At 45.5% G+C, this 23,508-nt stretch overlaps 1 protein-coding gene across 4 annotated transcripts in view; it reads right to left on the minus strand.

Moving 5' to 3' along the window:
• Positions 1-23,508, minus strand: part of Sash1 (SAM and SH3 domain containing 1) — a 252,044-nt gene that overhangs the window by 78,283 nt on the left and 150,253 nt on the right. Inside the window, exon 1 of one of the 4 annotated variants that reach the window (XM_045158594.1) lies at positions 10,238-10,243. The exons of the other annotated variants lie outside the window; for them this stretch is intronic. The gene's annotated coding sequence lies outside the window, so the exon portion shown is untranslated. Of the gene's footprint in view, positions 1-10,237; positions 10,244-23,508 lie in introns of those variants that run through there. 4 annotated transcript variants of the gene reach the window in all.

The raw sequence follows: 23,508 nt of genomic DNA on the forward strand, positions 1-23,508 counted from the left end.
AAGCATTTGCTACTCATTGCGGATTGTACTTAAAATCTCAGATCCACATGGAAGCAAACACCTTGTCAGCAATAACTATTAAGACCCGAAAAGTGAACATTTTCCCTCAAGAGCCTTAAACCACTTAACCTGCTCTGAAAGTCAAATTGACAAGAAAATTAAGGAATTACTAGACTTAAAAACATTGAGGGACAGCACCCTTAGAACTTAGCCAATGCCGTTTGTCCTTTTAGCTTTATTCATTCATTTGAACTCATCCTTCTTTTTCTCTCAGTCTTCCTTTCTTTCTTCCCTCCCTCTCTCCCTCACTCTTTCTTTCTTTCACCCAATACATTTTTATTCAGCTCCCAGTGAGCCTGGCACCCTCTGAAGCATGGGGAGAAGTTGGTAAGGAGATAGGAAGAGGCGCTGGTGTCCTGAAGCTGGAAGGGGGACCTGCAGGAGGGGTGCACAGCCAGAAGTGAGGAGTATGGATAGGCAGGCAGAGGCTATTCGAGGGGCAGCCTGGCAGCAGAAACCTAAACGAGGAGCTGGGGCAACATTCACCCCCAGCCCCGGGGAAGGGAAGGGAAGGAAGGGAAGGGGATAATACACACATAACCCCCAATGGGGAAGGGCATGAGGTAGTGACTGAAGAGGAAGTCCATGGGTCTGCTTTGGATCTGTCACATCTGAGTGCTCGCTAAACTTAAGGGGGTCTGTGAGCCTAGTACAGATAAGGATTTAATTTTCACTTGCATGTTTAAAGGGATAAGACCAATTGAATGTAACAAAGGGAAATTTTGAAAATTAAGTCCTGAGCCAATTTTTAGTGGCCAAATAGAGAAGGTGAGGCCAAACACTGAGACCTGGGAGGAGGGGTCTGTGGAGAGAAAAATTTCGGGGTGGGGTGCACTGCTCCCTTCACTGGCTTTAGTGCCAACAGACTCCGTTTTACAAAGTACACTGCTGCCTCAAACTCACCGTGAAGGCTACACCCAGCTACCCTTTCTAGTCTTCCACTGAACTATCTATTAATTTACATCAGACCTCTTCATACTTCATGATACCAAAATATGGGAGGTAGGAACAAGCACAGGTCAAAATGAAATTTTTCAAACTTCTTGGACTTCCACCTCCAAACTCATGACATGGACCCCCCGGTATGAAATAGGATGGTCAGTGTGACGGGAGTGAGGTCACAGGCATGTGATGAGGATAATGCTTCCAACACCCAGTCTGAACAAGATCCACAGATCTGTTTGCACTAAGTATTTTGAAAGCGCTGTCGGTCTGCTTGTGGAAGGAAGGGAGGTCCAATAAAGCGGCTCAAACTCATTTTTCTTCTTGTGTCTATTTAAATACAAACAGTCCAGGGTGCAGCCAGGCAAAGACAACTCTATCTCATTTTCACACTTGGAGGCTGGCATGCCAGGAAAACACAATGGATGCCAAGCTCAAGGGAAGACCAGAAATAGACTTACTTCATGTGGAGGGCATGATGGGCAGCCCCAAAACTCACTATAGCCAAGCAAGAATTTTCACAAATAATAAACAAATAAAGGAGGAAAAATAGTTATAACTTGCTTCCCAAGAAAGGAACATAGGTTACATGTTACTAGAATTCTGTACTTTCAGAAAATTTTACAAGTCCATAATCTTGAGTCTCAGGAAATAAACTTCTCTATTCATTAGTTTACTTCCTGCTAAATTTTTATTCAGGGCTCTTGCTGTGCCTGGCTGTTTCCCTACACCATCCCAGGCCTGCCCAGGCAGCCACCAAAACCAGCCAGTCACTTTTTCCTCAAGAAGTAGTGAAAGGCCGTGCCTGAGCTAGTAAATCGTCCATTCTCAAGGGAGGCTGCAGGAAGGAAGAGGTTGGGAGTCTTACTCAGGTGTGACTGTACACCCAGGATCCCAGTGCTGAGGCAGGAAGACTGCCATGAGTTCAAGGCCAGACTGGGCTATGCAGTGAGATCCTATCTTAAAAACAACATGGAGAGCTCGGAGGAGTGGGGAGATATCTCAGTAGTTAAAGGCACTTGATTTCAAGTCTTTCAGCCTGAGCTCATTCCTCAGCACCCATAATTCCCCAGCACCTTCATAAAGCCTGACTCATTTGTAATCATACTTCTGCTAAGGCAATGGGAGGCAGAACCAGGAGACTTTAGAAGTTCAAAGGCCAGCCAAAATGGTGCATCTCTCAAAGAAAAGGATAAACTCTCTGAGCTTGTTCTCAGACTTCCACACATGCAGTCATCCACACATACACACACATATACACTCATAATAATCCTAAAAATCTGGAAAAATGCCTGAAGAGATTGCTCAGTGGTTAAGGCACTTGCTTGCAAAGCCTAATGACCTGAGTTTGATTCCCCAGTATCTGCATAAACCAGATGCACAAAGTGACACATGTATCTGGAGTTCATTTGCAGTGGCTACAGGCCCTGGTGTCCCTATTATTCTATCTATCTATCTATCTATCTATCTATCTATCTATCTATCTATCTCTATTTCTCCCTCTGTTTGCAAATAAATAAATATTTGTTAAATATCTGGAAGAATAAAAAGTCATGATTTTTCCTGTCCTATAAGTATGATTCATATTTTATTTATTTAGTAAAATGTATTTTGAGACATGGCCTCACGTCCCAGGTTTGCTTCCAGCTGGCTATGTGGCTGAGGATGAGTTTGAACTCCTGATCTTCCCACCTCCAGCCCCCCACCAAATGCTGGGGTGACCGGTATTTGCACCACCATGCCCAGTTTTATGTGGTGCTGGAGAAAGAACCCAGGTTCTGTGCATACTTGGCAAGATTCCACCCTACCCGACTGAGCTACAGCCCCAGTGCAACAAATCATTTTCCTTGTAAAATAAAAAATGCCTTAGTTTGACATTTCTTAGTGTCCTTAGTGTGTCAAAGAAAATGTTCATCCTATGAATTAGAGAAGGTCTTGCACCCTCAAGATCAGGTAGAGACAGGAATAAGGGTTCCATGGCTTGGAGCCCTATGTGATTCTAAGAAAGCATGAATAGTGTTTGTAAAAGTATAGAAAAGAAGAGATCAGTGTATCTTAGAAATCCGAGAGAATCTAAAACGAAAAACAGTATTGAAGAGGACGCTGAGTTATAACCTAGAATCTTTATCCTATAAGCCTAGCCCTTCACAGCCTGGGAGAGGGTTTCATGCGCATCACATTATTTGGCTTGCAAATTGACCAGCTGCCACTGAAAGTAATTCTAGTGACAAAATCTGGCATATTGTTAGAACTCAATGAATATTTAGTATCAATGACAACACTGGTGACATTCTGTCAACCCAGTCAAAACACTCCTTTGCTCAGGCAATGAACTAAAAAAAGGTCTATACTATCCATTCATTTATTCATTCTTTTTTATTTCTTCTTTCTTTCCTTTTTTCTTTCCTTTCTCCCCCTTCTTTAATCCCCACCCCTTGGGTTTTGTTTTGGCTATTTTTTAAAAGTATTTATTTATTATTTGAGAGAGAGAGAGCAAGGAAGATAGAGAGAATGGGCCTGCCAGGGCCTCTATCCACTGCAAATGAACTCCAGACACATGTACCAGTTTGTGCATCTGGCTTATGTGGGCACTGGGGACTCAAACTTGGGTCCATAGGCTTTGCAGGGAAGCGTCTTAACCACTAAGCCATCTCTCCAGCACACTGGCTGTTGTTTTTATAGAATCTCACACTGTGGCCCAGGTTGGTCTCAAACATATTATATAATCCAGACTGGCCTTGAACTTTGTCCTGCCTAGGCCTCTCAGAGCTAGATTACAGGCATGAGCCACCAGCATGGCTTCATCCTTATGCCCCTGGCTTTTTACTACAATGTCATTTTCATCAATGACCATGGCAAGTGTCTGCAGTGCCAAATCCAAAGCAACAGCCCAACCTGGCACAGACTAAGAGCTCACAGAGTCTAAAGTCAGGTGGATGCAGGGGGAGGCCAAGGCTGCCTCATGTCCGCCCTTATCCCTGCCATAAAGCTTTGCATGAGGTGGTGATGATCACACAGCACCTACCTTACTGCAATGGCAGGAGATTATGGGAGCCAATAAATGCAAACAGCTTACCCAGTGCCTGGCACTTGGCAGCCTCCAAATAAATGGTGCCTGTGTAAATGTTCACCAGACCAGCCCCCGGCAGAGAGTGGCACAGGGCTCCTGGGCTCTCTCCACACATCCCGCCAGCATAGAGCTCTGATTCTAGGTTATAACTCAACATCCTCCTTAATACCGTTTTTCATTTTAGATTTCTCTCAGGTTTCTAAGATACACTGATTTCTCTTCTTTGCTATATTTACTTAAACACTATTCATGCTTTCCTTAGAATCACACCAAAACACACACAAAATGATTGAACAATTTATCCAACTGATTTTCAGTGCATTATTTCCATTTGTTTCTATTCTATTGTCTCCCTGAAGCCGTGTTGACTTGGCACAGCATAGTGCCTTTAGTTAATTCAGAGTAGCTGTTCCTTTCTTTGTGTGTGTGTTTGTGTTCAAGGGTGTGGTGTGTGGGTATAGTCATACATGTGGCAAATGCATGCGAAGTTCATTCACACTCACAGAAGTATGTGTCCTGAGCATACACAAAGGAGGGAAGGCCAGAGGAGACATGAGATGATCTCTGCTGCTTTTCTGTGTTGGCTCCTTGACATGGAGTCTCTCACTGAACTTGGAACTGCAGGTTTTTTTCAGTCATATTGGCTGACCAGGGAGCCCCAGACATTCTCCTGTCTCCACCTCCATTAGGACCGGGGTGGAAAGCATGCATGTCATGTCAGCTTTTTCCATAGGTGCTAGGGAAATCTAACTCAGCTTCTCATGCTCGTGTGGTGAGAGTTCTTACCACCAGAATAGCTTTTCAGTACAGTCACATATCCTGGGAAATAATCTGGGTGCGTCAATTATGTAACATTAACTCTCCAAGTGCAATTATTTCGTTTATAAAGTGTAAATGTTGCCTCAAAACAATAGCTACCACACAATCTTTTAATCCTGTTGCATATAGGAACATTTTAACACTTGACACAAATTCTTCTTACACTTAGAGAGTTCCCAAAGGACAGCGAAAGCTTGAAATTTCCAGACGTGAATTTTGGCATTTGTATTTTTCCTACCTCATCTCCTCTTCACAATAACTTTGATTTACAATTATCATCAGAACCACTTAAATCAGTCTATCCCTTCTGTAGAAGATGTCCCAAGAGCACACCTCATTCAGAAAAATGAGAGAGAAGACATGAAGCTCTAGTGCTCATGTCAATTACCTTCCTTATCTTTCTTCCCTCTGCAAATTATATAAATGTGTGAAAACCCGAGAAAACACACTTGATCTTGCCTGGTGCAAATCAAGCCTGTAGCTTTTGTTTGGTACCGGGTAGAGGTCGAGGGCGGGAGATGGGTCTCTAGAAGTAAATGAATGAGGTTTCAAATGTTGTCATCAGGTCTATCCCCAGAAACTAGCCCCACACACTGAATACCTGGCTCAGAAGGTAAGATGTTCTGGAGTCAAAGGCCATTGTTCAAAGTCAAGCTCAGGGCTGGGCAGAGTAAAGGTGCTTGCCTGCAAAGTCTACTGGCCTGGGGTTCCATTCTCCAGTACCCACATAAATCCAGAACTATCATGTGGGGCATGCATCTGGAGTTTCTAGTGGCAAGAGGCCTGGCATGCCCATATTCGTTCTCATTCTCTCTCTGTAGTAAATAACAGAAAAAAAATTTTTTTAAAGCCTAGCTCTACCTCTTCTTACCAGTAACTGAAAGGAAGTTATTTGGTCCAATTGAGGCCTAGTTTCTTGCTATACAAAACTGAAACAATGCCACCTGTCACGGGATTTTTTTCAGGACTGTGCACACTTCATGACTTGCACTGTAGTTAGAATTCCGAACAGGCCAACTACTAAAACTAAATAAAATATGACCGAGCATGTTAACTGTTGTTACTGGGCTTTTCTCTCAAACATCTTTGAGGCAAGAACTCCTCAGACCTTAAAAAAAAAAAGTCCATCAGCTTCCAAGCCTGTGAGGCTTGGTTCTCTGGAGGTGACCCACAAGCCCTCCAGGCAAGAGGCAGTGCTCAGAGTGTGCTGCATCGGAATGTCCTTCACAAAGATGCATGGAAAGGGATGTGCCCTTCCGTTCTCCAGCTGGGAACTTGTACTGAAAGTCACTGATGCAGGGCACGGCAGAGATGTAAGATTCTCATGTCTGACATGCAGCCAATTGCCCGCTCTCCTAGCAGAGGCCCGGGACCTGGTTGTGCCCGGGGCCACAGCTTCCCAGAAGCCAGGACTTAAGCACAGAAGGGCAGAGGGACTTGTGCCATGGATGTGGGCTATAGGAAGGCAAAACCCAAATCCAGTGCAGGATAGTCATCGCCCTTCACAGTTTCCTGAGACTTCTCAGGGACTCTTCCCCTTTCCTTCTGGCCCATATTTTTCTTCATTTGTGACCTTGTGGGTCTGAACTAAATAAGAAGTGGATATAAAATTGCTTTATGGATGTCAGCTGCGCTGCTCATAACACGACCGAGGGTAACAGCATATATTATGGCACCAACAAGTGACAAATGCCCGCCTAAGTCCTCCAAATTTCATAATCAATCTTCAGAAGCTCCCCAGGACCAACCTGAGGGCACATATCTTAAGTAAGTTCATACAGAAAAGAGCCAGTAACTCACAGCGCTGACTTATCCTTTGTTGGGTAGAGATAATGAAGTTCTGTATCACGCGGCAAGGGAACTGTACACCTCACAGTACTGTCCGCATCTTCCAGAACTTCATATTTAATCATCAGGCTTTATGGACTTCATGCAAGGTAAGAACTGTGAAGCAAGTTGTCTCCTATTCTTTCTGGCCACCTGAGCTCTAATTTTGGTTGTATGGTAGGATGTTCGATAAAAATACTTCCTTAGGGCTGGAGAGATGGTTTAGCAGTTAAGGCCTGCAAACCCAAAGGACCTCGGTTCGATTCCCCAGTACCCACGTAAGCCAGATGCACTAGGTGGCGCATACACCTGGAGTTTGTTTGCAGTAGTTGGAAGCCCTGGTGTGCCTATTCTCTCTCTCTCTCCTTCTTTCCCTCTCACAAATAAATAAAAATAAAATATTTTTTTAAAATTTTATTTATTTATTTGAGAGCGACAGACACAGAGAGAAAGACAGATAGAGGGAGAGAGAGAGAGAGAATAGGCGCGCCAGGGCTTCCAGCCTCTGCAAACGAATTCCAGATGCGTGCGCCCCCTTGTGCATCTGGCTAACGTGGGACCTGGGGAACCGAGCCTCGAACCGGGGTCCTTAGGCTTCACAGGCAAGCGCTTAACCGCTAAGCCATCTCTCCAGCCCAAAAATAAAATATTTTTTAAAAATACTTCCTTAGACTCCTTGCAGCTAGGGGGAACCAGGTGTTTTCCATGGAAGAAATACTAGAACTTTCTAATAGAGTTTTTAGTTTAATTTGAAGATCAGAAAGATTGCTTAATATGTACATCCCTTGGCCTTTGTTCTTCTCCTTTAACCTGCCTGAGACAGGAGCAGAATGCTCACACAGTCACTTTCATAAGGAAGAAAGTCACGCAATAAGGATGGTGGTGTAGGAGAGGGAATAACGGACCAGCTGCACAAGACAGGGACTGCCTTCCTCCTGGCTCCTAGCTAGGTAAGAACAAACTTCTATGTCTCAGCATTGAAGTCAAGTTTACACAGCTGACATAATCCTAACACACAGGGTGGATAAGAAATAAAAATGAGGGGCAAGAGAGATGGTTCAGTGGGTAAGAGTGCTTGACACACATGCCTGAGGACCTGAGTCGTGTCCCCAAAACCCACATGAAAAGCTGGGTGTGGTCAAGCATGTCTGTAACCCCAGTGCTGAGAATCACTGGGACTTGCTGGTCAACCAGTCTGACCCCCCCCCCAAAAAAGCAACTCCAGGTTCAGAGAGAGAGTCCATCTTAAGCAAATAAAACATAAAAGTGATGGAGGAAGACACCCCACATCCTCTGGCCCCACACACAGGCATCTGCATATACACACAAACACACACACAATCAAAACCTTAACTGAAAAAGCATTAATGGCTTCTGGTTAGAGAAGTTTCTCTTTTCAGATGGCGATGACCACTGGGATGGCCCAAAAGGCAACATAGTGCTGAGAAGAAAGGATGGAGGAGTGTCCAGCACTGAAACATCTCACACCCTCCAAGGCTCAGGGTCCATTGTGGAAGAGGTGGCAGAAAGAATGTAAGAGCCAAAAAGCTCCCTACATACAACTGTCCGGAAAGAAATTGGCCTTGATATCCAAGACCTCACAGTGCCTAGCAATACCCACACAAGACCTTTATAATGGGAGAAAAAGATGATGACATCAAATTAAAAGACAGACTAATGGACAGAGGGAGGGGATATGACAGACAGCAGAGCTATGAAGGAGAAAGTGGAGGAAGGGAGAGGAGGGGAAGGGAGGGAAGTACCATGGTTTGTTGTCTGTAAGTATAGAAGCTGTAAAAGAAAAAAAAACTATATATATACATATATATATATGTATATATATATGCAATAAAAAGTATTAATGGGGCTGGAAGGATGGATTAGCAGATTAGCAGTTAAGGCACTTGCCTGTAAAGCCTAAGGACACAGGTCCAATTCCCCAGTATCCATGTAAGCCAGATGCACCAGGTGGCTCATATGTCTGGTGTTTGTTTACAGTGGATGGTGGCCCTGGTACCTCCCATTTTCTTTCTATATGCCTCTCCCCCCACCCAAATAAATAAATGAATTTTTTTTATAAAAAGCAACAGTGAACTGGATGTGGTAATGTGCACCTTGTGATCCCAGCATCTGAGAGATGAGCAAGAGAGTCACAAATTCCTGGTTAACCTAGGCTACAACATAGGGAGAGTCTATCTCAAAACAAAACAAGAAGAAATAAAGGTGATTCACTTGACAAATCACTGGTGTGGTTTACCATGCACATTCATATCTATCTCCTCATGTTTCAAGTCCTCCTTATCTGTGGGGTTTGCTTCCCATAATTTTACTCATGTTCACATATGATTCAGAAGTATTTAGTTCAACAATCCTACAAATAGGACTGGAGAGATGGCTCAGAAGTTAAGGCACTTGCCTGTGAAGTCTAAGGACCCAGATTTGATTCACCAGGACTCAGGTAAGCCAGATGTATAAAGGGCGCGTGTGTCTGGATTTTGTTTGCAGTGGCTAGAGGCCCTGGCCCATATTGTCTCTACATATGCCTCTTTCTCTGTCTCAAATAAGTAAATAAAATATTTAAAAAAATTTAAATCCTACAAATACATAGTTCAGACATTTTAAATAAGTTTTGGACTAGGTAGGGGCTTCGCTCAGTAGGAAAGAACTTGACTTGAAAAGTAAATAAGTCAGAATTATAAACAGGCAAATATATAAAAGTTACAGTATATTAATTGTCTTATTATTTGCTGTTAATTTCTCCCTATGCCTGACTCATAAGCTACACGGTATCACAGGTGTACATGTACAGACAGCAGCATAAGATAGAAAAGGTCAACTACCCATGGTGTCAGGAGCCCACACAAGGTCTTGGCATGAATTCCCCAAAGATAAGGGAGGAGTGTGATTGTTTTAAGGGTTTTTTTTGCACTAAAACATGGGCTCCATGAGGACAAAGGCCTCGCTAGCCCTATTCCCCCGTCTCCAAAGTGCCAGGTAGAATTCTGTGAGCCTGGAGCCAATGGTCCGAGCATCTTCTCAAATGACTGGCTTCAAGGATGCAGCTCTAGATTATAGCTTGGCCACTGGAGTCTAAAGACCCAGGTCAAACTCTCTTTTGATGACTCAACAGGCTTGTAAAGTGAAGATGTTGGAAAGGTCCTTAAATTTCTTCTGCTCAAGTTGGTTTTGGTAAAACCAATAAAAGTCAATACCTGCATTTTATGATTTTAATGTGTGAACTTTTTTAGTTAGGTTTTTAAATTTGTGTTTGTTTGCACATATGTGTATGGGTATATCAGGGTCTCTTGCTGCTGTAAATCAACACCAGATACATGCTCTACTTTTTGGGTGTGGCTTTATATGGCTGATTGAGGAATTGAACCTAGGCCACCAGGCTTTGCAAACAAACACATCTAACCACTGAACAACCTCTCCGGCCCCTATTTAAGTTTTTAAACTGTAAGAATTACTAATTTTGTCTAAAGCAAAATAAAATGACACAAAATGGGTTCACTGAACTTTCTTTTCACCCCAAATCTACTTTTCATTAAAAAAAATATATAAGTAACTTCATCAGACTAAATAGCCCAAAAAGAAGTAGAAGGTACCTTTAGACTGAAGGTGTAGCCCAGTGGTAAAGCACTTGCCTAGCATGTATAAGGCTCTGTGTTTGATACCCAGCTCTACAAAACCAAACAGGAAAACAAAAGAAAGAAAAAGGCTTTGCTTATATATTTATATGTTTTTAAATTTTTATTTATTATTTGCAGGCAGGGAGAAGAGGGGGGAGAGAGAATGAACGGGCATACCAGGGTCTCTTGCCATTGCAAATGAACTCCAGATACATGCACCACCTTGCACATCTGGCACTATGTGGGTACTGGGCACTTGAACCTGGGCCATCAGGTTTTCATTCAAGTGCCTTAACCACTAAGTCATCCCTCTAGTCCTTTTATATATTTTATATTTATATATTTTATATTTTAATGGCTACAATTTATTCAGTATATGAAAGAAAACTACCCCCTCTCTCTAGTACCACTTTATAATAAATACGTGACCCAAAAGAGACTTCCCCCAGAGGAAACATTCCTGGCACTGACTTTGGCTGGAGAGACAGGGATGACACCTCTGCATGCTTCTCTGGGGACCACAGGGCCATCAGGCAGGCAGGGCTCAAGCAACTGTGTGAAAGTGGACTCTAATGCCCTAGACCAGGAGACCAAGAGCACAGGGCTGCAGATCCTAGCAAAGGCTGGTGAAGGACGCCGGCTCTCTGCATTCTTAGGAAAAATCTGTGACGACCCAACAGAGAAAGCAGGCCTCCAGGGGCCAGCCTTTAGCAGCCTCAGCCTCAGGGTGGGGAAAAGGACAGGAAGGAAAAGAGGCTCCATTCAGTGATCTCCTTCCCAGCGTTTCCATGGCGATAGCTCCGGAAGCGGGTCAGAACTTTCTCAGTGGAAACAAACAGCGGGTCTCATTCACCATCCAGCCAAGGCCGCTGGCCACACTGGCCGCTTGTGCAATCGGAGCACAGAGGACCCCAGGCAGGGACAGGGGCTGCTGAGCCCGTTGATTCGGTCAGCTGCTCGCAGGTCGGTGGGGAGGGGAGCTGGTGAGGCCTCTAAAGGGCAAAGCTGGAGGAGCTTGGGGCGTGGAGGGCTAGTGACCAGCCCATCCTCCTGGACTCTGCTGTGGGAGCCGCCGGCCTGCCCTACTTCTCCCAGCAGGCAGCACGGACAACATGGTAGCCTCAGTCTGAATCTGCATCCTCTCCCCCTCATCCAGCTTTTCACAAACACAGCTGGCTAAAACTTTGGTATAATGTAACTGTTACAAAGATGAGAACGCACGCTTTCCTGTCTTCTCAGTGTCACTGCTAAACTCCCCAGCATCACTTGTCTTCTCCAGGCGCTCCCCACAGCTGGGCCCACTGGGAAGGTGACACCAGCCTCACGTCCTCATGTCGCCAAGGTGCTTCAGTCCCAGCCTCGAAGCCTCATCACAGCGAGTCTCAGTCCCTGCAGGGGTGACTGGGACACCAGGAACCTCTGCCAGGATCATCATGAGGGAGGGCACAGTAACCTCTTCCGGCATCAGACTGGTCCCAAATTCTACCTGCGCTTGATAAGCAGGGTGCTGGTTTGGGTGGTGAGTCCTAAAACCCAGCTGGCTGGCTGACAGTCCCCGGGGAACGGGAACACTTCCATCTCGGGGGCTCCACTACATCAGGCCTGCGTGGGGCCTGCCGGCTTATCTTTGCCACAGTTCCAGGTGACTCCTTGGAGATGGTATGCGTGGCTGCACAGACTCAATCCACTTGAGACTGGAGAGCACTGGCCCCATCCTTCCTTCTCCATTCCTTCCTCCTATCCTGCTGCCCCAGCACCCAGAAAGGAAAATGGGGAACAGACTTTCAGAAAAGAATGAAGAGAAATCCACCCACAAGTGGCCAAGGCCCTTTTAGTATGCCTGCATCTGTTCTGATGAGAGGTTGGGGGGGGGGGATACACTTTGACCATAAGCCTTCACAGCACGCAGAGTCACTCCGTGAGGACGTGGGAAGAGAATGAGCCCGCGTCTCAGAGAACTTAAGACTTCCAACAAAACGAAGATGGCCTGGCAAGCTTCAGACCTTTCCTACCACTTAGGCCTGCTGGAAACCACCCATCCTCTTCCTCCCATTGACCATGTCCTCCTGCCATAGGGAGGGGGGCATCGCCAAGGCACATCTGTTTCTGGTTTCTTCATGCCTCCCAAGGGTCAGGCATGGGCTGCACCCCCTTCCATTGTGCCACGTCCTCAAGCAGCTCTGCTGGCCCTCTCTCCTGCCCGGGAGTCACTCCTCAATCTGCAGGCATCTCAGGGGTGCTTACTCCCAGGGAGCCCACGGATATGGGGTCCGAGAGCTCAGCTGGATCATGTCTCCGAGGTCCAGGTCAGTGTGGCTATAAGAGGCATTTTCTATGGTCTGCAGAGCCAACATGACATGACGTGGACTAGCAGCGGTCACTTCCGGTGCTTGTAGGTCAGTGCGGACATGAGGCCTTGCAGTGACTGACAGATGCCACCGTGGCTCCCCTGGGACACCGGGTGGCATGGAACAGCAGCCAAGGCCTATATCACTCATACTCTTTTAAAAATATTTCATTTATTTATTTCTTTGAGAGAGAGAGAGGGAGAGAAGGGGCACACCAGGGCCTCTAGCCGCTGCAAACAAACTCCAGATGCATGTGCCCCCTTGTGCATCTGTATCCTGGGGGATTGAACCTGTATCCTTTGGCTTTGCAGGCAAGTACTAAGCCATCTCTCCAGCCCCACATATACGCTTATTAGGTCGAATTTGAGGAAGAAGCAGCAACTCCTGCAGGTCCCCTGTGACCATGGGCCTGGGACACTGAGAAGTGGTATGGGCTCCGTATATCCTGGCTGACTGCAGTCTGCCCTTGCTCTCCCCATCCTGCATGCGGGGACTGCTGTGCTAGCCCACATGGAGGAAACCACCTCACCATGCTGTGAAGCCATCCCCCACAGATGTACTAGGTCAGGTTTCGACTGAATAAACCCCACCTGAAGCCCCAAGGCACGTGGTTCTCAGCCCCATACCTGCCCCCATCCCTCCTGAGATCCACCCCTCCTGTGTTCACAGTGGTTTAAAATCGTCTGCTCCTATGTCACCTCTCCAGGGCCTAGCTTGTTTATTCATACACCAGGAACTTGTTAAGTACTTACCAAATTAAGTTTCCCTAGCTGCCTAGCCCATCAGGTCTCTCCAAGGAATATCACTCTTAATGTCCTCTTGGAGGGGGTGTGTGGTAAGAGGCCTGGCCCATCTGATAAACAAAAGCCCAGCTAGGCTTCCCTCAAGCTTTGAGAAGTGGGTGAATCATCTAACTTTCCTGAACCTTGGTTTCCTTAATTACCAAATACCATGTACATTAGAGGCTTGTCAGCAGGGTTAAAGATATATACAGGGAATCCTCGGTAAATTCCAGGTTAGTCTGCTCTTATTCTTGCCTGTGTGAGACGTTATTTACCACTTGTCTGTCTTCCAGCACTGACCCAATTTTCTGCTCACCTTTCATGCAAGAGGATCAACAGAAAAAGCCTCTGTATATTAAAGTGTCTTGGTGGCAGTGCCTCTCCCCCACGATCGCCACACACAGCCTGCCACTTCTCAGGACGGAGCCCCGGCACGTGGCCTGCAGCTGGGGCTCCCTCACACGCAGAGCGAAGGGCAGCAGCGTTCCCCGCCGAAACAGCTGAGGAGGAGAACACTGGAACAGCTGCTACTACCCCCGGCCCCTGCATTCTGGAATGTTGAGCCCTTCAAATATGCCACACAGCGGAGGGCACACGTGTGGACAGATACGTGCACAAACACACTTCAGCTCACTGTGACCACATGGGCTTGATCAAAATGGCTGTAGCTGCCTGCCTCCTTTGTGACATTGAAAAGGAAACTGAAGGCCATGTTGGATGGCCATACTTTAAGTAACAGTGGCCACTGATTAGTTCTGTGTATGGTTCCATCCATGAGACTGAGAAGACCCTGTACACAGCACCCAAGCTGGGAGCAGCACTGGACGCTGAGGTGCAAGAAGAATGTACACACCTACCATAAGCCAGGTACTACCAATGGGTGTCCCACAGTCCTTGGGAGGGGTTGTGGCTGTGCTTAGATGGACTATCAGGAACCCAAGGCTTAGGGCACACAACCCCAGTGTTGCTGATCACGCGGGTAGCAGACAGAGCCCGCGATCAGGCACAGATGCTAGCCAGCAATAGGCAGCACTGATGGTGTCAGACATGCTTGGGGCTGGATCAGTAACCGGAAGACGCTTCAGTTAAAGGAATTCTGAAAGCCTCTCAGACTAACACTGTGGAAATGTGCAAACGGAAGCCCAGTAGGGTGAACTGACGCAGGTGAAGGGTCATAGATGGACATGCACTCAAAGCTCTGGCTCCTGGCCAGAGTCTAACCCTCATGCCCTTGATCTCCACTTACAGGTGGTAAATGGTACACTGATAAAGCAAAATAATGCATAATACATATGGTAATACCTGGCTTTTGGTCTAGCCCGTTTATTTCTGAAAGCTAGCTCTGTGGTTTGATCAGTGATCCTCACCCAGGTGAACTTGGAGGGCTGAGTCGTGTGGCCCAGACTGTCTTGGTTCTCTGTGGTGCTGCACCTACATCCCTCTCCTGGGAAGACAGCGAGCATGCACCAGACCAGCTCATCTCAGCCAGACCGGGTCACGGGGTCACCTCTCCCACCTGACTTCCTCATACTGCTACTCAGAGGGAGGCCCAAGCGTTGAGATGCATGGGCACGCACCCCACAGGAACACTGATGTCCCGTCACCCCACAGCCCTGTCACCAACAGGATGTGTGTGCAGGATGCGGTCATCTCAGCCTCAGGAGACATGGCTTGACCTGGATTTCCTAGCCACCTCACGACCTTATCAACTCGTCTTGGGGAATCTGGTCTACTTCCAAGGAGGACCGATCACAGCACCTCATGTGGACCTTCGCATCTATGAAGAAACTCTACTGCTGGGCCCTGGTCACGTAGGAGGAAAACCAGTGTGACATGAGATGGCAGCCTGTGTTCTTGGGGTGTGTACAGAGCTGAGCTCAGGAAAATGTCCATGGAGGAACAATTTACTCCAAGCAGAATCCATGCTTGCTTCACAAAAGCAAGATGCAAAGTGACCAAGAATCAGATTCAAGTATCTACCCTTAATATTATAATAGAGCTATAACAAATTCTCTTTTAAAAGTATACTTTCTCTTCATTTATATGAGATGCCTAAAATACAGAACTTTATACAGACATGTAAATTTATACAACAGATTGATGTTTTATCAAACACAGGAATGTCACAACTCAAGGGTGGAAGGTTTCTTCTGAAATGTTAAAAATGGTATAAAGTGGATTGACTGTGCCAATGCTGACACACCAGATGTGAATACATAAATGCACTAATGAATCTTCTCTCTATATGAAGGCAATGTGTAAGAAAGTTCACAAGTACCACAAGAATATAGCAGCTCTCTTCACGAACGTCCAAGTGGAAAGACCATACATTAGTCATGGATAAACAAGATGCATGTTCGCACAGAAAGGAATAAAGTGCTAATATGTCTATAAAACAGATGAGTCCTGAACATATATATCATACTAAGTCAAAGAAGCCAGTTAATGGTGACTGTGGTGATTGTCTGCAAAACATTGCCTATACTAAAGACTGTGGAATGGTCTCCCTTCTGTTTGTTTTTCATGTCGGTGATCCCGTCCAGAGCCTTGCACATGTTAAGTAGGTACGTTGCCAGTGAGCTCTCAGTCCCCAAACTGTATAGCCTTTGAAAGGTGAGTTGCATGGTATATGAACTATATCCCAATAAAGGTAGTACCAAAAGGAAAATAAAAATACTTCCCCTTCCAAAAAAGTTGCTGGCTTTAATATATTTTTAATTTAAAATACTTTTATTTATTCATTTGCAAGGAGAGAGAGAGAGAGAGAAAACATACCTGCCAGGGTCTCCAGCTGCTCCGTGCATCTATCCAGCTTTGCATGAGTACTGGGGAACAGAATCTGGGTCATTAGGCTTTGCAGACAAGTGCCTTAAGCACTGAGCCATAATTCCAGCCCCAATTTTTAATTTTTTAAAATAACTACATGATTTTGTACTATGTTTCTGGATATTGTACCTCACATGGGATCTATTTTAAGAGGAAGAATATGTGAGGAGGCTTACATAAGACAGCAGAATGGAATGTGATGGGGGAAGGAAACTGTCCTTAGACACAGACCTGCAGATTGGCAGAAGCTGCCTTCTCTCCACTGGGTCATTTTACGGGGGTCTCTAGAGTGCATTATTCGCAAAGCTCTGTGCTCTTATTCTACATAGCCACTACCGGGCACTGTGAAGCATCCAGAACTTCTGGGGAGTTCCTGCTACACTAACTTATATAGACTTCCAGGGCACACGTGACCACAATGGACAGATAGTCCTAACAGACAACATTACCAAGCACTTACTATAAGCACCATCCCATTTCATCAGGGAACTTGCTTAAATATTGCAGAACTGGGAAGTGAACCAGACAGGGCATCACCACCCCATGGCAATAATGATAATCTGCATATATTGATAGGTTTGTCTCGGACTCTGGGATGTCAGGCAAGTTAATTACCCCCAGAAATAGTACATGCTTCAATGAGAGCATGAAAACTTAAATGATAAAAGATAATAAAAAGTGATTAGCACAATGTCCAACACATAAAAAGACCTAGTTCAACTCTGATCAAGAGCCAGGATCATGGCTGGGTTTCCAAGGCAACACTGCCCAGGTTAATTAAGGGGGAAAGGGATGTTATGGCTTGAATGTGAAGAGGCCCCCACATGCTCACGTGTTGGAACACACGGTGCTTTTCTGAGAGATGGTGGAATCTTTGAAATGAGAAGCATGGTTAGTGGAAGAGAGTCACTGGCGGTAGACCTTCGAGGGTTACAGACTGAGAGCGCTCCAGGACGGAGTTCTAAGCTTCCTGGTCGACCAGCAGGACGTGGCCTGCTGTTTCGCACTGCTGTTGCCCGGGGTATGAGCTACCGCCCCTCCATGCCTTTCCCACCATGGGGGACTGGATTTCCTGAGCCATGAGCCACAATCCCTCTCTCCTCCCTGAAGATGCTTTAAGGGTCAAGAGCAGCGGCACAGGGGACCTGCCGGGGAGCAAGTGGCAGGACATAAGGCGGCCAGGAGGGCGGAGGGAGGGCCAAGGGAAAGCAGAAGACGAGGAAAGAAGGCCAGGATGGAGGTGCAGGGGATGCAGGGAGACGGTCACTGAGCAAGAACTCGGGCAGGGGCTTCTTCCTGGAAGACGGAGAGGAAAGGATGGAGGGGAGGCAGGGCTCTGAGGGGAGAAAGGAAAGCTGACACCAGGTGCCAGGTGAAACAGCAAAGTCCTGTCTGGGCACAGCAAATGCTTGTACAGCACGTTCCACGAGTTACATCCCACCCCTGACTGGAGCACAGAACCATGCACCTCTGCCTTTGGCTCTTTCATTTATCTGCCTTACCATCAGCTTATATATACTTGGACATTTGCACCATAAAATAGTTCAAGTGTAGTCATAAGTAATGGAAAATAGTGAGACTAAATCAGTGAATGTTTAACTCTAGTGAAGACTTAGTAGAAAAGAAGTTATAGATATTGGCTAAGGTGAGGTTTTGAGGTTTATGTTAGACTTTTGCTGCCTTGGTAGAAAAATAACTGAGGATCACCTTGGAACTAGAATGAAGAATTTACTTGGCTCCTATTTCCAGGAGAGCAAAAAGTGTAGGTTTTACCTAGTGCTGTTTGCCTTGGGGGGGGGGGGTGTGAATCGATCAGCCGCTGTAGTAGTAACTTTCTCATGGCTGTGACCAAATTCCTGACAAGAAGCAACTTAAGCGAGGAAGAGTTTATTTCACCGTGCACCTGGCTGGGGAGGTGTGGCAGCAGGAGCCTGAAGGGAAGGGACTGTTCTGGTTGTGTCTGGAATCAGGAGACAGAAAGGGTCGACACTGGTGCTCAGCTCACTGTCTCCTTTGTATAGTACCTTCTAATGCACGGGAGGGCTTCCCCCTTCAGTTAAACTTCTCTGCAGTCTCCCTCAAAGAAACACCCAGAGGTGTGTTTCCATGTTGATTCTATACTTAGTCAAGTTAGCAATAAGAATCAGCCATCACAGATTTGCACAATAAGAATACGATTGTGAATACTTTGGTATTACAGTATCGTGGTTAAGAGCTTGGGTACGTAACTGGGATGAAATCTAGGGTCTGATATTGACCAGCCGTGTAGCTTTTGGAAATGTACTAGCCTCTGTGTGCTTCTGCTTCTATATGTGCCAATGTAAGGACGAGTACAGTTTGGAACCTCACAGGCTTGCCCTTGATATTGAATGAGTCAACGTTAAGGGTCTGGAACAGTTCTTGGAAGATAATAAACACTTAGTAGACATGACATACCATTACCTGCTTTTTCTTTTCCAATTCCCAATCCATTTGCACCAGTTCCATGAAGACATATCTACATGGATATAAGAACTAACCAGACTGTCCCTTGGATTGTTGTTGCCTTCCTTGAACAAACTGACTATCCACAATCCTGTCATGGTTAGACAGCTATCAAATTTTCAGGGGACTACTTTTTATGTATATACAAACAGATTAAAGATAAATCTTCATGGACAATACTACTAATTTCCTATAGCATATGTACTCTTCCTTTGCAGAAAAGAATAGCATTTTGTTGGGGACAAAAATACGTTCAGTAATCCAAACCACCTTAGAGATATAGTAACCATTCAAGTCTATTCTTTATTTCTGTCCATACCACCATTTAAAAGATATAATTTTTTTTCTTTGGTTTTTTAAGGTAGGGTCTTGCTCTAGCCCAGGCTGACCTTGAATTTACTACGTAGTCTCAGGGTGGCCTTGAACTCAAAGCAATCCTCCTACCTCTGTCTCCTAAGTGCTGAGATTAGTTGAGTGCACCACCATGCCCAGCAAAACATGTAATATTTTTCCTGTAATACCATTCTACTTTCAGATGTGAGCTGCACATAGCTTGCTGTGTTCATTCATCATTACATCCTGGCACATGGGCGTGGGGGGGGGTGTAGAGGGCCCTGCACACATCTATTACTGAGCCACAGAGACAACCTGGGCCTACACACAGGGCGAAAAATGGGTTAAACAGACCTTATGTTTGTTTTCACCACTACACAGTCTTCCTGATACTCATAGGTAACGCAGTAGAAAAGGACTTACAAATATTAGCTAAGGCGAAGTTTTGAGATTTATTTTGTAGATACAGTCACAGATTATTTTCCAGCCAAGGGGCAAGGGAGGAGATAGGAACAGACTTGTTTTCTGAATTTCCTTAAGCGCCGGCAACAAGAAATTCAGCAAAGTTCACCTCTCGGGCCAGCTGACATGAATCAAATGTTGGGTTGATGAGGAGTGTTGTCCACAGGTAAGGCAGGTAGATATAAAAGGAAGAGACTCTGGGGAGAGCCTCCCTGCCTCCTTCACCATCTCTCAGTGAACGCAGATGGCACGATGAGGTGAAGAAAGGCAGGTGCGGTCTGGCCACGGGGCTTGGTGGAACAGCACTTGCTAAGAGCACACCTTGAGAGCCCTGGGCCAATCTCCAGTAGCACAAACACCACCAGGAAACTAAGGATGATTGGAGACTATCAGAGTGGTGATGGGATGGGGAGGGCTCAGTTTCTCTACTCACTGACATACTTTCTACCTGTCTCTCACCATGTATCTACGCTATGTAGGCCCAGCACACTTGGAGACTAACAGTGGAAAGGAGGCAGACCACTGAGAAAGAGTGATGCCAAGAATGCCAGTGTCCTCACTTACTGTCCCTTCTACGAGCCTTACCACATCCCCCCTCCATGTCCAAGCTGACTTCCTGCAACCTAAGACTTTAAACCCTGTTAAATGCTAAGTACCACTGGAAGAAGTACTTTGTTTTCTTTTTTTAGAATCAGACATTGTGTCATAATTCAAGCCAGATTCCTGCCTTAGGGTATGTTTTACCTGGGAGAAGAGACAGGGGGCCATGTGAACTAGTCTTAGAAACAACTGGGGTAGACTGTGGATCCCGAAGACAGGAGTCGCCAGGGTCACCTGCTCCAGTGTCCATTTTGCCTGTTGCCCTGTGCCTCTGTGTCCCTTAAGGGTGGTCAGCTGTGGGGCTTGTTTACTCTTGTTTATGAGTTCTCTTGCCTTCAGAATAAAAGGCAGAAAAATATTTCTGCCCATAAAGCAACACAATGAGTCAGAAGAGTATTTTGGTTGGCAGACACTTTGCGGGCAAAACCAACTGGTTTGCCAGATCATCTTCCATTGCTCTAAATATGCAGCTGCAATACCAGCCAGCATCTGGATGGGAGGACATGGGGAATTTTTCCACTTAAGCAAATTTGCATTTCCAAGTGCATGGAATAACTTTTCAAAATAAACAGTGCATTAAGCCTATTCAAAAATGACAACTGACCTAGAACTTCCAAAGTGATTCCTCATCTGTGAAAAGAAAAACTTTTTAGAAAGTTGAATCTAAAAGCATTATCAATTGAGAGACTAAGTTAAAAATTGATTCAGGCAGGCATTACCACAAGGATCTAAAAGCTTTAGGTAAAAGGTTGATGAGAAATAGGATGTGTCCACAGTCTGAGATGATCTCCCCAGAGTCTCTATTCATTACAAAGGGAAAGTCTGACTGCCCTGAGGAGACCTGGCAGATAACACATTAACCAAGCAATCAAAATTCATTATTGCCAATCATGGGACAAACAATGAATGCCTCATGTGTCTGCTGATGTAATGTACCATGGGAAACAGAAACAAAGCTCTCACAAGGACTACATCACAAAACAACCAGCCTACTCTCTCAGCTTCGTGAAATACTAAGAAAACCTTCAGACAATGACTAAGGCAAGAAAATGCCACAAGTGTTTTTTTTTAAGTGATTGGTAAAAAGAAAAGTGCTGTAAGAGACATTACTGAGCCAACCAGAGACAGTTGAAGTGTGCATGAGGAAAAGTCATTGTTGTGTTCACTTCGGCACCACATATACTAAAATTGGAAAAGTCATTGTTAACAGTTCTGCAGTAATTCTACTCAGGCTCTTGTCCTTAAGAAATACAAGCTTAAATATTCACGGATTTCTGGTGAGGTCCATGAGATGTGCAGGCTATCACGTGGCACAACAATGATAATAATTAGCGATACATTTGTCTGCCTGTGTGTGTGTGGGGGGGGGGAATCAAGAAAGAGAGGAGGGCTGGAAAGATGGCTTAGTGGTTAAGCAGTTGCCTGTGAAGCCTAAGGACCCGGGTTCAAGGCTCTATTCCCCAGGACCCATGTTAGACAGATCTCACAAGAGGGCGCATGTGTCTGGAATTTGTCTGCAGTGGCTGGAGGCCCTAGCACCCCATTCTCTCTCCCTCTCTCTCTCTCTCCCTCTCTCTCTGCCTGTTTTCTCTCTGTCACTCTCAAATAAATAAATAAAAATGAACAACAAAAAAAGCATGAAAAAAAGAAAGAGGGGGAGATAGAAGGAGAGAGAGAGGGAAAGAGCACAAAAGAGCATAAATGTCAGCCAGTGGCAAGTCTGAGGAAAATTTATATGGAAGATAAAAAAACAAGGCTATAATTTGCAAGAAACACCAGTAGAGAAATGAAGAACAAAATGTTGTAAAGCTTTCAAATGCTGAGAAACCCCTAAGTCTGGGACTTTTATTTTAAAAGCAGAGGTAAAATGGCAGATCTGCCGATGGGGAGGTGGGGGCTGTCAAGAGCGAGTGGGGGCTGAAGTTTTTTTGTTAACCTCAGAGGAGGTCTCTGGTGTCTCTAGGCCCTGGAGTTGTGCATGTTTCAGTAAGTTTTCACTAAGGAAAGGACACAAACAGGAAGGAATGACTTCCCCATTAAGGAGGAGGAGGAGCACCAGCCTAACTAAGGTCAGGACAAGCTGGTGAGTCACTGCCCCACAGTGGGGAGGCAGGACGAGCGTGTCTCATTTCTTAAAGCACTCACAGATTCTTAGGGAAGGCTCCCTGTCTGTATGCTACCCAAGTGGTGGACTAAGTCAGAAGAAACCACAGCGCACTCCCTCAGTACTTCAACAGGACCTCAGGACCCCAAGTGCAAAGCCCACATGAGCCGAAGCCTTTGACTTACGTTAGCCTCCACAAGGCATCCTGGGAGGGTACGATGCAACCCGAACAAGGGAAGTTCATGAAGTGTGCATAGCTGTCCAGTAACAGTGGGCAGGCGACAGCCTTGCTTGTCTCGGGCTCTTCAGCCCTGAGGCTGTTCTTTAGTCCTGAACCAAACCTACTTAGCCCCTGTGGTTCTGACTCCAGCTTTCTGGCTCAGCAGCCTCTGCCAGCACACATGCACGTGGCGGGATTAGCCAGAGTGTGCTGAAAAGCACACACACACTTGCCCAATGTGTGTGCCTCATTCCTGAAATACTTCATTCCTACACCACTTCTCTGCCTCTCTTGGCATGAGACAGGGCAAGTGGCTCGGGGCCAGAAGAAGTGTCTGCTTAAAGAAGTGGACTTACTTAAAAAAAAAAAATCTCAAATAGAACATTCTAGCATAATTGCAATGGAATAAGGTAGAAAAGGGCAAGCCTATAGACAAAAAGACATTTGTTTTATTTTTGTGGCTTTTTTTTCCAGCTGACTAAAACAAGTACTGAAAACATAAAATAAAGCATGGTATTATCTTCTGTGAGAGAGGAATTACAGGGTCCAAGTAGGGACACAGAAACAAAAATATTCCCTTTAACAGGAAAGCTTAGTGGGCAAGTGCCAGCTTTGGACGCATGTTCATGTTTGTTTAAAGGTCACCTACTCAAATGAGGTACAGGGGAGGCTTTCAAGCCATCGTTTCAGCTGATGTATTTTGTTTTTTTTTTAACTGACTTCTTTGCATTTTCATCCTCCATCTAAAACAAATGTGGGGCTGGGGAGATGGCTCAGTGGCTAACGGTGCTTGCTTTCAAAGCCTGACCATTCAGGTTCAATTCCCTAGCACCCACATAGAGCCAGACACAACGTGCAAAAGTGTTCATTTTACCTCTCGCTCTCTCTCATATGAATAAATAAATAATTTTCAAAGCCAATGTGAAAAGAGTAAAACCCAGCTCTGTTAACTTTCCTGTCCTTTCCCTTATTTTCAGACATTTATTTGGGGCTCTCTTG

This window comes from Jaculus jaculus, chromosome 9, assembly GCF_020740685.1.
Source record: "Jaculus jaculus isolate mJacJac1 chromosome 9, mJacJac1.mat.Y.cur, whole genome shotgun sequence".
NCBI lineage: Eukaryota > Metazoa > Chordata > Mammalia > Rodentia > Dipodidae > Jaculus > Jaculus jaculus.